Source organism: Myotis myotis, unplaced genomic scaffold, assembly GCF_014108235.1.
Source record: "Myotis myotis isolate mMyoMyo1 unplaced genomic scaffold, mMyoMyo1.p scaffold_m19_p_3, whole genome shotgun sequence".
Classification (NCBI taxonomy): Eukaryota; Metazoa; Chordata; class Mammalia; order Chiroptera; family Vespertilionidae; genus Myotis; species Myotis myotis.
The window spans coordinates 200,781,205-200,796,906 of record NW_023416335.1 but is presented as its reverse complement, the minus strand read 5'-3'; positions in this window follow the sequence as shown (position 1 = coordinate 200,796,906).

Sequence of the window (15,702 nt, the reverse complement as noted above, 5' to 3'; positions counted from 1 at the left end):
GAAAGTTTATAAATAGGCAAAGTTAACCCCTGGGTTAGAGGGCAGGATGACAATTCCTGTAGGAGGCAGGGGACTGTGGTTAGGCAGGCCCACAGGGGGTTTCTGGGGGCTGTGACACAGGTGTGCTCACCTGTGCTAATTCATTGCAGTGCACACTTATGGTTTGTGCATTTCCTATATGTTCTATTTTATTTAAAACTTTTCTCTTGCCCAGCTGTCATGGCTCAGTGGTTGAACATTGACCTACGAACTAGGAGGTCATGGTTCCATTTCAGTCAGGGCGCATGCCCAGATTACAGGCTCGATCCCCATTTCAGTCAGGGCACATGCCCGGGTTACGGGGGGCATGCAGGAGGCTGTCCACAAATGATTCTCATCATTGATGTTTCTATCTATCTCTCTCCCTCTTCCTTCCTCTCTGAAATCAATAAAAATATTTTTAATTATAATTTAAAAAAAAACTTTTCTCTTAAGCATGGATATCTATACTTTGTTCTACATGTTCATTTCAGGATCAGGTTTTCAGAAGATGTCTGCAATCATCCAAGTTGAAATTAAGTGAGCTAATGCCCCAAGAGGACTTAGCGCGGTGTCTGGACCGGAGAACTATGCTCAGCAAGTGCTAGCAAGTGTCATTATTATGATTATTGTGGCTCTGACTTGCCAAACGGCAGTGGAGAACTTCTGAAAACCACACCACGGCTAGTTCGCCGCTCCAGTGCCAGGAGTTCCCTTAAAGGGGGCAGGGGCAGTACTAAACGAGGTGAGATCCCCCACCCACTGCCAAGTTCCAGTGCAGCCCAGATCCCTTCCCAGGTCCATCTGGTTTCCTTTTCCCTTTTCCATTACCCGCCCAGGACACCTGCTTATAACGTGTGGCTTCTGGACTCTGCCAGAGCACAGGCACATGTGTTTGTACGAAAAGCAACTAACTCAGCTGCTGGGTGCTGCCAGTCACCAGTGCCAGCAGCCACTGCCATCAAGTTCATGTGTCCCACACCAAAGCCCTTCGCTTCCTCCCAGGGCACTGACACCCCTTCCACGGCTGGTGCCTTCCTCCCACTGCCACCCAACCCCATGTCCTCGTATATGTTCACACTCATATATGTTCACACACATGTTCATACTTACACTCATAGTCATATGTTCACATTTATGTTCGCACTCATATATGCTCATGTGCTGACAGTCATACCCTCACCCCCTGCTCACACACTCACACTCATCACATGCACACACACACACATGCTCACACACATTCTCATGCACACTCACACTCCTATTCATCAGGAACAACTCAGGACGCAGAAATGGCCCTTGCCCACCAGGAGAGTGGACAAGGAGTGTCTCAAACCATGGCCCCATGATGTCCTATGTCACCCAACCTGCTGTGTGACAAAGTCCCTCCTCCTAAGTCAAACCCAGATCTACCGAAGCAGGGTCTGCATGATCATGACCCCAGACTCTGCATTTTCACAAGTCACAATCGCAACAAACCTGAGGGTCAGGGACCTTTCTAGAGAAAAGGCAGTGAGGGGCGATGGGGTACAAGTGAAAACGGTTCCAAGGCAGGAGTGCAGGGGGAGATGGGAGTCCAGATCTCTGCCCCACAGACCCCTGCCCTGGGCACAGCGGACGGGCGTCTGGCTGAACGTGGCACAGAGTGGTGATGGGCAGCCGGGCACAGCGGCGCAGAGGTTGAGTTTCTCCTCTTCTCCCGTAGTGAGAGCAGCAAGAACAAGGCCACGAGAGAGCAGGTGTCGCGGCACACTCTTCAGCACGGTCGTTTTCTCCACCCTGGAAGCTTCTGAGGGAACTTTTGTCCTAGAGTGCTCATCTATCCATCGCTGGGTAGTAAACCGTCCCAGAACTTAATGACTAAAACAACCACCATTTCATAAGCTCTTACAATTCCGTAGATGGATCAGCTGGATCGTCGCCACTGGTCTCATCTGAGGTCTCTCAGTGTGATGGCGGTGGGCACTGGAGCATTCAAACTGTCTTCACTCACGTGTCCAGCACCACAGCAGCAGGACTAGAAGGCTCCCTCTCTCCACGTGGCCTCTCCCCCGTGGCCTCTCCCCTTTGTGGCCCCCCGTGGCCTCCTCAAGTGGCCTCCCCCGTGGCCTCCCCACGGGGCTGCTTGGGCTTGTGGACAAGAATCAGTGTTCCAAGAAAGAAGAAGTCTTTCTTCCTCACCCCAGATTTTCACACAACTCAAACAATCTGGAATGAACTTCATTTAATAAAGTTAACTATTTTTGTAGCATCAACTAGAATTTCTTCAGTTCATCACCAAGAGTTTGGGGCATCATCAGATCACAATGAAAAGAGCAGTATCTTGTGACAACATCCAGATTTTCTGTTTTATGAGAGAGGCTGAACTTTTCCTGGGGTCAACCATGGAAGGGGCACCATACACAAATGCCAAATAGATCCTCTAAAACAGAGGAGATATTTGGCATTTCTATTTTGAAAATAAAACATTAATTATTTTAAATTTCTAGACAAAAATATTAGAAAACACTTCAGTGACCTTGGGTCTTGCAAAGATTTCTCAAGTAGGACACAAAAAATGTGAACCAGAAAAGAAAAAAATCAACAAGTTCGACTTTATCAAAATTTAAAACTTTTGCTCTTCAAAAGAAAGCGACAAAAATCAAAATGCAAGCCCAGCTGGAGAGAAAATATTTGCAAAACATATAGCTGACAAAGGGCTGGTAGCTACAATATAGAGAGTGCTTACAACTCAATAAGAAGATGACCTAACAAGAAATGAACAATGGACATATATGTAATACCCTTTGTAATACTTTAAGCAATAAAAAATAAATAAATAAATAAATAAATAAATAAATAAATAAATAAATAAATAAAAGAAAAAGAAAAAAGAAATGAACAAAATATTTGAACAAATACTTTGCCAAAGAAGTGATACAAATGGCAAATAGGCACATGAAAAGATGCTAGACCCCAATGGTCATTAAGGAAACACAAATTCAAACCACAATGAAAACCCACTAGGATGGTTAAAATTTAAAAAGGCTGATCATCTCAAATCCTGGCGAAGATACAAAGTAACTGGAACTCTCATAGTCTGTAGGTGGTACATACAATAAAGCGCACGTTGTAAAAGTGGTTTCTTACAAAATTAAACATATACCTACAATATGACCAAGCCATTCCACTTCTAAGCATTTACCCCAAACAAATGAAAGCATATGTCCACACAAATACTTGCACATGAATGTTCATCACAGCTTTGTCAGCCAAGATCTAGAAACAAATCAAATGTCTATCAACAGGTGAATGGATAAACTGTGGTATATCCATATCATGGAATGAGTGCAACCCAGCAGTAAAACAAGAACATATAGGTACACCCAGCAGGGTGATTCTGTTGTAGCTCAAAAAATTATGCCGAGTGGAAGAAGCCAGACACAAAAGAATACATACTGTTTAACTGCATTGTATTAAATTCTAGAAAATGCAAACTAATCTATAGTAACAGGAAGATCAATGTTCTCACCTGGGCCTGGGCCTGGGGAGCAGAGAGAAATGGATCACACAGCACATGAGGAAACTTTGGGGGTGATGGGTGTATTCATTATCTTGACGGTAATGATGGTTTCACAGGTATACAAATATATCAAAACTCACCACGTTATGCCATTGATTGCATGTCAATTATATCTCAATAAAGCTGTAATGAAAACTAAACTCAGTAATGAAAAACATACATATTGGCTTTTACTTGTTTGGGGGCAACTCTTTGCAACCAGAAAAAGATTCTTGAATTTCACCATTTACAAATCCTACAAATGCTAGATACCATGACGTGTATTGGTAAAATCTGTTAACATCTCAACCTGTGTAGAGAAGCTATTGTTTTTCAATTTACTAGTTAGATCTCTTCAGCATCATGTGACATGTCATCAATATGTTGACTTGTATTGATCCTTTGCGAGTGGAACCTTTCCGATTTCTCACATTGCATCTTGTCCTGCATGTTACTCACTGAACCTTTACTGGTGTGATTAGGTTTTCGCCCACTGTGTGACCTCTCTTTTCTGGGGCAATAAGTTCTCTTGCTGAATAATTTGCTTCCTGCAACTGCTGTGACTTTTTCTCCACTGCTTTACACTGTTCAAGACTCCGATACCCATTTCAAAAGACCAGCCCTTTCCTTTCCGAATGGCCATGGCCTGTCGTCAGTGTCCGCTCAGTGGGCTGGGCCATTGCTGTACTTTTGTTCGTCACACAGACCCAGGGGGCCAGGACCTCGCAGCTCCCCAGCCTGTGAAAGCCGGTTGATGAGTGCCTCTCCCTGTAAAGAACAGCGTCTCTGTGTCCCTTATCTGACTGGTGCAGGAAGGGTCTCAGAAGACTAGCTCCTCCCCGACTTCCGGTTCCAGGTCTCACCTGTGATCCTCCACCCTCACCTTAGCAAGGCTGCCCATGGGCCTGGACCAATCCTCCTCTTTCACGTCATACCTGACCTGTGAAACATGCCACCTGACTCTCAAAAGAATAAAACACGAATGTTAATACAATATAAAGGCCAAGGGCATGACAAATGTACAAAAAGGTTGAACAAATGCAAAAAGTTCACAGTGCAACTCTCTTCTAACCTACACAGTCTGTTTTGCAGTGTCTGCCACGGCTGAGGCACAGTGGGTAAAAATTACTTTTTATTAGTCTTAAATGTTCTGATATTACACCTGTAGGGAGTGTTTGCCCCTATAAGCCAGTCAGCAGTGAGTAAGGGAGGTTGGGGAGGCCACAGGGAAGGAGAAGCTGATGTCGCCAGCCCGCTGTCCCCCTCCGTGCCATCCAGAGCTCACCAGTGTTCAGCAGTGTCCCTGTCTCGAGACAATGGGCTCAAGTGAGAATAACTCAGTGGATGAAGGCAACTCAACTATACACTGCACAGAGGCTGTGATGGTGAATTTCATGTCAACTTGGTTAAGCTGTAGATCCCAGTTACCCAATCAAACACTAATCTAGGTGTTGCTGTGAAGGTATTCTGTAGGTGTGATTACTTACTATAAGTTTACTTTAAGGAGGGAAGATTTTCCTGGAATATCTGGATACCCTGGATGAGCCTACTGAATCGGTGGAAAGGCTTTCAGAGCAGAACTGAGGCTTTACCCAGGAAAAAAGAACTCACGGCCGGCCCCACAGATTTCAGACTTGCCTAGGCAGTCCCACAATTGCGTAAGCGGGTTTCTTGTAATAAATCTCTTGTCTCCACTCATTCTTTTCTCTGGTGGAAACAGGGGGCTGAAGGACCTTTAACCAAATTGCTTCATCAGTCTTTTATTGCAAATGCTAGCATAGTACAGACATAAAATTCTAAACATAACGTGTGTGTTGGTGGTGGGTGTTTTTTAAAATCAGTTACGAATTCTCACAGAACGGGGCTCTCTAGGACTCTCATGTAGAAGTTCTGGTTCGGTCTTAGATCGGAAGCACTCATGTGGACCTCCTTTTCCACTCAGACCCAAAACTCTTTCTGACATCGCACATCTTCTCGTTTGGGGTTCTTCACCTGAGCCACGCTCTTCTGCCATTGTCTGAGATTCCAAACGCCATCTTAGGTGACCGGCTCTTTCCTTATCAAACGGCCCTGGCCTGTCATCCGGGGTCTTCTTGGTGTGCTGGGCCACTGCTGTACTTTCCAGTTGTTGATCAAGATTGTCTTGAATAAGCAACACCCCCTCCCCAACTCTACTTGACTTGATTCAGGGGCCCTCCTACCCCTCTGCCCAGCTGCCCCAACCCTTATAGGAGAATTATCAGAAGCTATCCATGGACCCAAGTAGAAAGTAATGATCTCCTTTCCCCATGTAGAAAATGAAGGGAATGATACTTTTCTTTTAAAAAAAAATTTTTTTTATTGATTTCAGAGAGGAAAGCAGAGGGAGAGAGAGAGAGAAACAGCAATGATGAGAGAGAAGCATTGATCGGCTGCCTCCTGCATGCCCCACACTGGGGATCGAGCCCACAACCTCGGCATGTACCCTGACCGAGAATCAGACTGTGACCTTCTGGTTCATAGGTCGACACTCAGCCACTATATTAGTTTCACAAGCAGACTGGGTGGGAATGATAATTTTCCTACCACCTCACAGGACTGTCACAAGAATCAGATGTGATAAAGGATTACTTTGAAAACTTATAGTCATAAAGATGAAAGGATCATCATCATCTTTGTAATTATCTTAATTATTATTCTCACTCCACTGAACCCACCAATTATTCTCTTCCTGCCACACACCTTTCTAAAAGAATTTGCCTTCATCCACAGACCAAGGTGGTGCTAAGCCACTCCATTTGTACCAGGTGGTGTGAAGATAGATGGCTAAAAAATCTGGATTCCTTCAACAATTGGCTAGAGTTCTGCACTCTGTATCCTTGAAGAAACTACTTTATATCAGTCACAGTTCTTAGATTGTAAAACCCAAGCACGCTGACTTAAAAAAAATAACCTATTGCCCCATTAACTGAAAGTCCACAATCGACTCTCAGTACTAATGATTGCATAGTACTACAAGTCACAGCCAGAGCTATAAAGAAAGAAGGGAACAGTGTAAACATTGGAAGGGAAGAGATAAAACGCTCATCATTTACCCAGAAAAACCAACAGGCGCAACAAACAAATTATTAGGGCTTATCAGCAATGTTGCCAGATACAAGATTAGCCCATAAAAAATCAACAGCATTTCTCTACACCAGCAATAAATCAATAGAAAAATATAACTTTCAGGAGGAAACCAAGATGGCGGCATAGGTTAACGCCGGAGATCGCTGCCTCAAACAACCACTTCAGAGATATAACTAAAGGACAGAACGGACATCACCCAGAACCACGGGAAGGCTGGCTGAGTGGAAATTCTACAACTAGGAGGAAAGAGAATATCATACTCAGACTCAGAGGAGGCGCAGTGCTGAAGTGAAATACTCAGATCCCCGGGGACCCGCCCCGCCCAAGCCCTGCACAGAACCATTTGCCGGATAGCCTCAGGCAAACGCTAGATTAGCACCGCCCTAGAGATCCAGCACAGAAGCCCTCCCACTACAGACACAGCAGACTCTCATAGCCAGTTAGCCTGGAGGTCAAATCACCCCGGTATTGCCGACATCAATCAAGGCTTAAAGGCAACAAGACTGCGGACAAAGACCACTAGGGGGTGCACCAAGAAAGCATAAAAAATGCAGAGACAAAGAAACAGGACAAAACTGTCAATGGAGGATATTGAGTTCAGGACCACACTTTTAAGGTCTCTTAAGAACTGTCTAGAAGCTGCCGATAAACTTAGTAAGGCCCTCGAAAAGACTGGTGAGACCGCCGATAAATGTAGTGAGATCCTCAAGAAATCTAATGAGACCCTCGATGTTGTGATAAAGAACCAACTAGAAATTAAGCATACACTGACTGAAATAAAGAATATTATACAGACACCCAACAGCAGACCAGAGGAGCGCAAGAATCAAGTCAAAGATTCGAAATGCGAAGAAGCAAAAAACACCCAACTGGAAAAGCAAAATGAAAAAAGAATCCGAAAATATGAAGATAGTATAAGGAGCCTCTGGGACAGCTTCAAGCGCACCAACATCAGAATTATAGGGGTGCCAGAGGATGAGAGAGAGCAAGATATTGAAAACCTATTTAAAGAAATAATGACAGAAAACTTCCCCCACCTGGTGAAAGAAATAGACCTACAGGTCCAGGAAGCGCAGAGAACCCCAAACAAAAGGAATCCAAAGAGGACCACACCAAGACACATCATAATTAAAATGCCAAGAGCAAAAGACAAAGAGAGAATCTTAAAAGCAGCAAGAGAAAGAAACCCAGTTACCTACAAGGGAATACCCATACGACTGTCAGCTGATTTCTCAACAGAAACTTTGCAGGCCAGAAGGGAATGGCAAGAAATATTCAAAGTGATGAATACCAAGAACCTACAACCAAGATTACTTTATCCAGCAAAGCTATCATTCAGAACGGAAGGTCAGATAAAGAGCTTCACAGATAAGGAAAAGCTAAAGGAGTTCATCACCACCAAACCAGTATTATATGAAATGCTGAAAGGTATCCTTTAAGAAGAGGAAGAAGAAAAAAAAAAGGTAAAGATACAAATTATGAACAACAAATATGCATCTATCAACAAGTGAATGTAAGAATCAAGTGAATAAATAATCTGGTGATCATAATAGAATCAGGGACATAGAAAGGGAATGGACTGACTATTCTTGGGGGGGAAAGGGGTGTGGGAGATGCGGGAAGAGACTGGACAAAAATCGTGCACCTATGGAAGAGGACAGTGGGTGGGGAGTGAGGGCGGAGGGTGGGGCGGGAGCTGGGAGGAGGGGAGTTATGGGGGGGAAAAAAAGAGGAACAAATGTAATAATCTGAACAATAAAGATTTAATTAAAAAAAAAAAAGAATCATCCAAAGAATGCATAAGTAAGTGGAAAAAAAAAAAAAGAAAAATATAACTTTCAAATACATTTTTTTCACATTTTAATGTCTCTGAAATTGGGATGCATCTTACATTGATGGCATCTTGGATTTGAGTAAATACAGCATCAAAAATAAGACACCATTCTCAGCTCCATAGCTATTTTAAAGTATCCTGGCAATAACAAACAATACACAAATACCTCTATGGAGAAACCCTTAAAAACCTAATAAAAGGTACAGAAGATGATCTGAATAAGTGAAGTGGATTTCTATGCTCTTGATGAGATGATTTAATATTATAAAGTTGTCAGTTCTCCCTCAAATTAACCTATAAATTCAATGCAATTCCAGTAAAAATTTTATATAGGTATTTTTAGAAGAACTCAGTAAAATTCTACATATGTTGCCCTAGCTGGTTTGGCTCAGTGGATAGAGTGTCGGCCTGCGGACTGAGGGGTCCCCGGTTCGATTCCAGTCAAGGGCATGTACCTTGGTTGCGGGCATATCCCCAGTGGGGAGTGTGCAGGAGGCGGCTGATCGATGTTTCTCTCTCATCCAATGTTTCTAACTCTCTATCCCTCTCCCTTCCTCTCTGTAAAAAAATCAATAAAATATTTTTTTTAAAAAATTCTACATATGTTAAAGACCTCAATATTTAAGATAAAACTATGATTTTAAAAAATAAAGAATATCATTATGACATGAGTTAGTGTTTCTCCAACTTTTCCTTCTATTATTGCCTCCTAAGGAGCTTTCTTAGACATTTTTTTTTCCTAATTATGACCCCCCCCCCTTGCCATGCTCACAACAGGGAAATTTTAATACCACAGTTATACCAATTTTCTGTTTAGATATTGTATGTATATCTGTACTTTAATTACAAAGAGTATTACTTTTTTCACTCCCTTGAAAAACAATGTTCACTCTTGGGGCAATCACCTTCCACCTCCTGCCCTACCCATGAGAATGTTACACGCATAGAGGTGAGGGGGGACTTAAAAAAAAATCCAAAAGCTCAAGCCCTCAGACAGAAGATCAATAGATTTGACTACTACTAGTATATTAGTTTCCTATCATGGCCATAACAAGTTACCACAAATTTAGTGACTTCGCCCGCCACTCACTGATTGTTACCTCCCAGCTCTGTGTCCCAAGCCCAGTGAGCTCAGCTGGTGCGTGGCCCAGGTTCCCACCAGGCTGGCCTGGACCCTTACCTGGAGGTCCTGGGGGAGAATCCACTTCCAGACTCACTCAGGTTATTGACAAAGTTCAGGTCCAGGCAGTGGTGGGGCTGAGCTCCCATTTTCTTGCTGGCCAGCAGCCCAGGAGTCCTTCTCAGCTCCTGGAGGCCACACCCATTCCTTGGATCTGAGACTCCTTCCTCTGCCTTCCAAGCCAGCAACACACAGTCAAGTCCTTCTCAGGATGCAAATCCCTCTGACCTCCCGTCGCCTTCATTTTTCCTCCTGCATCTCTCCGATGTCAGCCAAAGAAATGCCTCTGCCCTTATGGGCTCAAGTGACCAGACTGGGCCCAACCAGATGGTCCAGGACAATCCTGCTACGCTCTGAATGCCTGTGTCCTCCCCAAACTTGTATGTTGAAAATCACAAACCCCCAGCCCAGATGATGGTATTAGGAGGGTGGTCATTTGGGGATGACTAGATGATGAGAACAGATCCTTCATGAATGAGATTAGCTCCCTTACAAAGAGGCCCACTGGGCTCTGTTGCCCTTCTGTCTTGTGAGGTTATAGCTAGAAGGTGCCCTATACGCCAGAAAGTGGGTCTCCCCAGACACCGGCTCTGCCCCCACCTTGATCTTTGACTTCCCGGCCTCCAGCACTGTGAGTAATAAATTTCTGTTTTCTTTTAAACAGAAATTTATAAGCCACCTAGTCTCTGCTATTTTGTTATAGCAGCCAGAATAGACTAATACTATCCTTAACGTTAATTACATCTGCAGAGTCCCCTCACTACAATACCTCTATTAGTGTTTCATTAAATAATTAGGAGACATGCCGAAACCGGTTTGGCTCAGTGGATAGAGCGTCGGCCTGCGGACTGAAAGGTCCCAGGTTCGATTCCAGTCAAGGGCATGTACCTGGGTTGCGGGCACATCCCCAGTGGGAGATGTGCAGGAGGCAACTGATCGATGTTTCTAACTCTCTATCTCTCTCCCTTCCTCTCTGTAAAAAATCAATAAAATATATTTTTAAAAAAAATAATTAGGAGACAGAAATTCTGGGGAGACACTTTTAGAGTTCTGCCTACCATGATTATATTAAAATTAAGTATTTCTTATCCACAAAGGACACTGTGGACAAAGTTAATGGACAGATGAAAGAAAGGGGAAAATAGTTTCAATTTCTGAAACCAACAAGGGGTTGATATTTATAATATATAAGGAACCCTCACAAATGAACAAATGGAAATGGGCAGTTTATAGAAGTGGTAACCCACATTACTGATAGGTATATAAAGAGATACTCAAAATTATTAGTAATCAGAGAAATGCCAATTCTAAACGCATGAGAAGTTACCTTATTTTTATTTGATTGGCGAAAATTAAAAAACTGGAAAATGCTAAGTGCCTGGGGGTGGGAGGAGAAATAGAGATATGGGAACCCTCAGACACTGCTTCTGGGAGTGTAGACTGAGTCACCCATTACTGAGAGAAATCAGGCATTACATAGTCAAATCAAGTGCCCCCCGGGACCCAGAAATCCCACTGCTAGTGTTAGGACCCAAGAAAATTCTTACATAGATCCACAGGGCACACACACAGCATGTTCATCACAGTGTTTTGTGGCAGAGGAACAGGTATATACTAGTAAACTATAGTAAATATACACCAGGGAGAAGCACGCAATAATGAGAATCAATTAGTAAAATGGTACCCATAGCATCATGTGTGGACCTTAAAAACATTACACCCAGTGAAAAAAGTAAAAGAAAAAATGAGACATGACAAAACCATCTGGGTCGATTACAACTACAACAAAGGATACGAACACAAAGTTACATGATAAACACACAAGGATGACTGCCTACAGGAAGAGAAGGGAAAAGGCCACCAGTTATTGGAACTAAAGAAACAAGTTGGATATTTTACATAAAGTGCTATGACCTGAGGCTTATGAGGGCCAATATTTTTAGAAGCTGGTCGGCAGGATGGCTTCAGGCACAGCTTCATCCAGGCGTCAGGCAATGTCACCAGGATCCATTGCTCTGCTCTGCATCACCTTGGGTTGGCTCCACCCTCAGACTGGCTTGGACAGAAGCGAAATTTGATTAAGTACAGTTTTCGAGGCAAATATGTGCTCTGTTTGATGGAATGCTCTTACGGTTGAAAAGATAAATTTCTTAGTGGCCTTTCCTGCCTTAGTAATTCTAGCCCCATGAACCCATCTGAAGGGGGTTCACTAAAGTCTCCGACGTGGCATCTTGGGCAGCTGCAGTCACTATTCTCAAGACCCACAGCCTACATGCTAATCAGCAGATAAAAACATCTGTACGTGGTTATGGACACGGCTGTGTTTTGATTAAGTACTTGAGATAAGCATGCTTGTTTTCCTGACAAGTGGAGAGAGAGGAAAGAATAAAAGTTAATTACAGAAGGACTCCAGCTCGGCCAGAATGAAAGCTTTAATTAAGGCTTTGCTCCAATGGTGTGGTTTTTATTAGCGGTGCTGTCAGGGGAAGACACTTCGCAGCTCGCTTCAAGTCTCCACGTGAATGAGCTGGTTGGGGTCACACTCTGGGCTCCCCGTCGGACTCCCAAAGTGACTCATCATCCTGGTGAGCTGGGGCAGGACCAGGGCATTCCAGCTCTGGCCCTCTGTTGTCTTTCACTCCGTAGCCTGACATCAGTCCGAGACCGTTGTGTTAGTTTCCCGGGGCTGCCGTCCCAAATGACCACCAGTTCGGGGTTTAAAACAACAGAAATTCCTTCTCTCAGAGTTCAGGAGGCCAGAAGTCTGAAATCAGGGTGCTCACTGGGTTGGTTCCTTCTGGAGATGAGGGAGAATCTGGTGCGTGCCTGTTGCTTAGCTACGGGGGCTGCTAGAAACCCTGGCATTCCTTGGCTTGTAGCTGCATCGCTCCATGTCTGCCTCCATCTTCGGAGCCTTCTTCTCTGTGTGTCTGTGTCCTATTCTCTTCTTTATCAGGACACTAGTCATTGCATTGGGGGCCACCCTAATCCAGTAGGGCCTCATCTTAACCAGTCACCTCTGCAAAAGACCCCACTTCTAAACCAGGTCACACTCTTCAGCCCAATATGATGGTCCAGCCTGCATTCATCCTCCCGGCCCCAGGCAGGTGAATCGGCCTCATGCAGAGTGAGAGAGGGCACGTATGCATTAAGTCGTTTGGTCGGACCTGTGCATGCATCCAATGTCACCTCCTCAATAATGAAGGTCAGAAGGGAGTTCTGACGAACCCGGCCTTCTGCAGGCAACGAACACCTGGTGCTTCAGTGGGAAGATGTGGCCAAGAGCAGTGGTTTGCTTTGCAACCCCTTTGAGACCCTGAGTCCTCCAGGTTCCTCCCCAGCCCCCCCACCCCCCTCTCGAGAGCAGTCATCCTTCTCCAGCTTCCTTGGGTGGCTCTTTTCCGTTTAATTATGCAGCTACCAAGCCCGGGCTGTGAGCAGAATGCCTAAGCGAAACCCGCACCCTGCAATTGAGAGGCGTATCCAAGGAGACTGACAGGTAAACGTGAACGTGATAAATCAAGATCTTGGTGTTGCATTCTTAATGCCTTTCTCGTCTGAAAGGGCCTCTGTGCTCTCCCCTCAGCAGTCTTGCTAGGGATGTAATCCAACCTTGGGCTGTCCCTGAATGAGAATGTCACTCTGTGTGATTCCAGAGCTAGGTGGGACGCAATCCTCCAACCCCCAGAAACCCAACTCCAGCTCCCCACCCCCCCTCAGGATTTGGCCTGGAAGTGGGGGTGGGGATGGATTATGTGGCAGAGTGAGCTCCGGAATCTTCCTTTCCAAGTAGCTTCATCTCACAGGGCTGGGTCAAGGCCTCTGGCCAGTTCAGCCAAGTGAAGTGGCCATCCTTGAATTTTTCACATTTCCATTGGTTGCTACAAGGTGCAGGTACAGTGGGGGCATACTCATCCCTCATGGCTGTGTGAAGAAGCTTCATAAGCATTTGTGGTAGCTTGTTACAGCAACCGCAGGAAACTAATACACACAGAGCTGTTATCATCCCCATTTTACAGATGAGAAAGCCATGGACTGCAGAGGTTGAACAGCTTGCCCAGAGTGTTCGGCCCAGAAACAGCAGAGTCAGGATTCCAGCATCCCTGCTCTTGGCTACTACGGTCCTTGCCACGAGAAGCTTTGCAATCTGTATACATCTACATATATAAAAGCCTAAGCGACCGCTGCGACCAAACGACTGAACGACCGGTCGACCAGTCACTATGACACGCACTGACCACCAGGGGGCAGACGCTCAATGCAGGAGCTGCCCCCTGGTGGTCAGTGCACTCCCACAGCCAAACTCCCGTGGTCCCCACCCCCCACCCCTGGCCAGCTAACCTCTCGTGGTCCCTCCACCCCCACCCCCAGGCCTGCCGGCCCTGGTCGCCCTGATAGGGACTGGATGAGATGGCCCCGATCAGCCCCAATCGCCAGCCAGGCCGAGGGGCCCCGCCTATGCACGAATTTGTGCACCAGGCCTCTAGTAAAGAATAAAGCAATGCAAAACAGTAAGAGCCTAAGGCAGCCGTGGGCAAACTACGGCCCGTGGGCCGCATCCGGCCCGTTTGAAATGAATAAAACTAAAAAAAAAAAAAGACCGTACCCTTTTATGTAATGATGTTTACTTTGAATTTATATTAGTTCACACAAACACTCCATCCATGCTTTTGTTCCGGCCCTCCGGTCCAGTTTAAGAACCCATTGTGGCCCTTGAGTCAAAAAGTTTGCCCACCCCTGATCTAAGGTCTAAGGTCAGTGCAGTCAAAAATAAAAGAGGTGTTGTCAGGAGGTCAGGAAAGTTTCACATAGAAGGTAACTTAGGGCTATTTCTATGACAACAGACAAAAAACCCACAGACTGGTAAAAGCAAGAGAAGAACTATAATGGCTTGTGTGTGTGAATTTGAGAAGACGAGCCGCAGTTGGAATCAGGCACTCAGACAATGTTGGCACCAACCTGTCTTTCTTCACTTCTTGGCCTGCTTTCCTCTCAGGCAAGCAACTCTCCCACCCGAGAGGGCAACACCCACATCCTCCCAGCAACCCCTGAAGAAATGGAATCTTCTCTGACAGTTACCAAAAATCTCCTAGGACTGAGGCTCATCGAACCAGATTGAGTCCTATGCCCATCCCTGAAATAATCACTGTGGGCAGGAGGCGGAGGGAGCTGATCGATCGATCAGCCAGGGTCACCTCAACCCTGGGTGTCTCCACCCATTGCATGTGTTCCCAGGGTCAGGGAGAGGCGATTCTCCAAAGGAGAATGAAGGTTCGGCCAACAGAAGAAAGAGGAATGGACATCAGGCAGGCAGGATCAGGTGTCCACTCGTCTACCTGACCCGCCTCATAGAGTCAAATTTAACATGTGAGGGTCATACATGTGACATTTATTCATTACATGTGACAAATATTGCCCCACCCCTCCATACCCCCATTCCTTACTAATAGAACCTGAACTTGAGTTTTGCTCTGATATGAGATGCAGAGCCCTTGAGTTCAGGGAGTAAGGACTCCTCCCCAAGCTCCAGGGGATATATCTAAACCAACATGGTGACCTACTGTGATTTTCCAGATACTGCTGCTGGAGGTGGCCATGAGCCCACGTTCTGGCCAATGAGATACAAAAAGAGGTCTGTTCAGGGGCTTCCAGGAAATGTTTTGCTTCCTGATAAAAGTGGAAAGAGTTTTCTACCACTCTCCCTTCCTCATTTCTTGTCTTGGACATGGTTGTATAAGGAGGAGATGCTTGGAGCTGCAGCAGCCAGGTTGCAACCATGAGGCAACCAGCCGAAGATCAAAGGGAACATGATGAGGATGACAGAGGGGAGGTGGGAAGTCATCAGTGAGCCCCTGCACCAACCTGGAACTGCTTATTGCAGAAATCTTGTTGTGAGAGATAATTAAATGTCTTGATTGCCCCAGCCATTGTGAGGTATTCTCTACCATGCGGCCAGACACATCTTGACACTTCATTATGAAAATGAAAGATTATAACTCCTCCCCTAGACTTTTTAGAAGC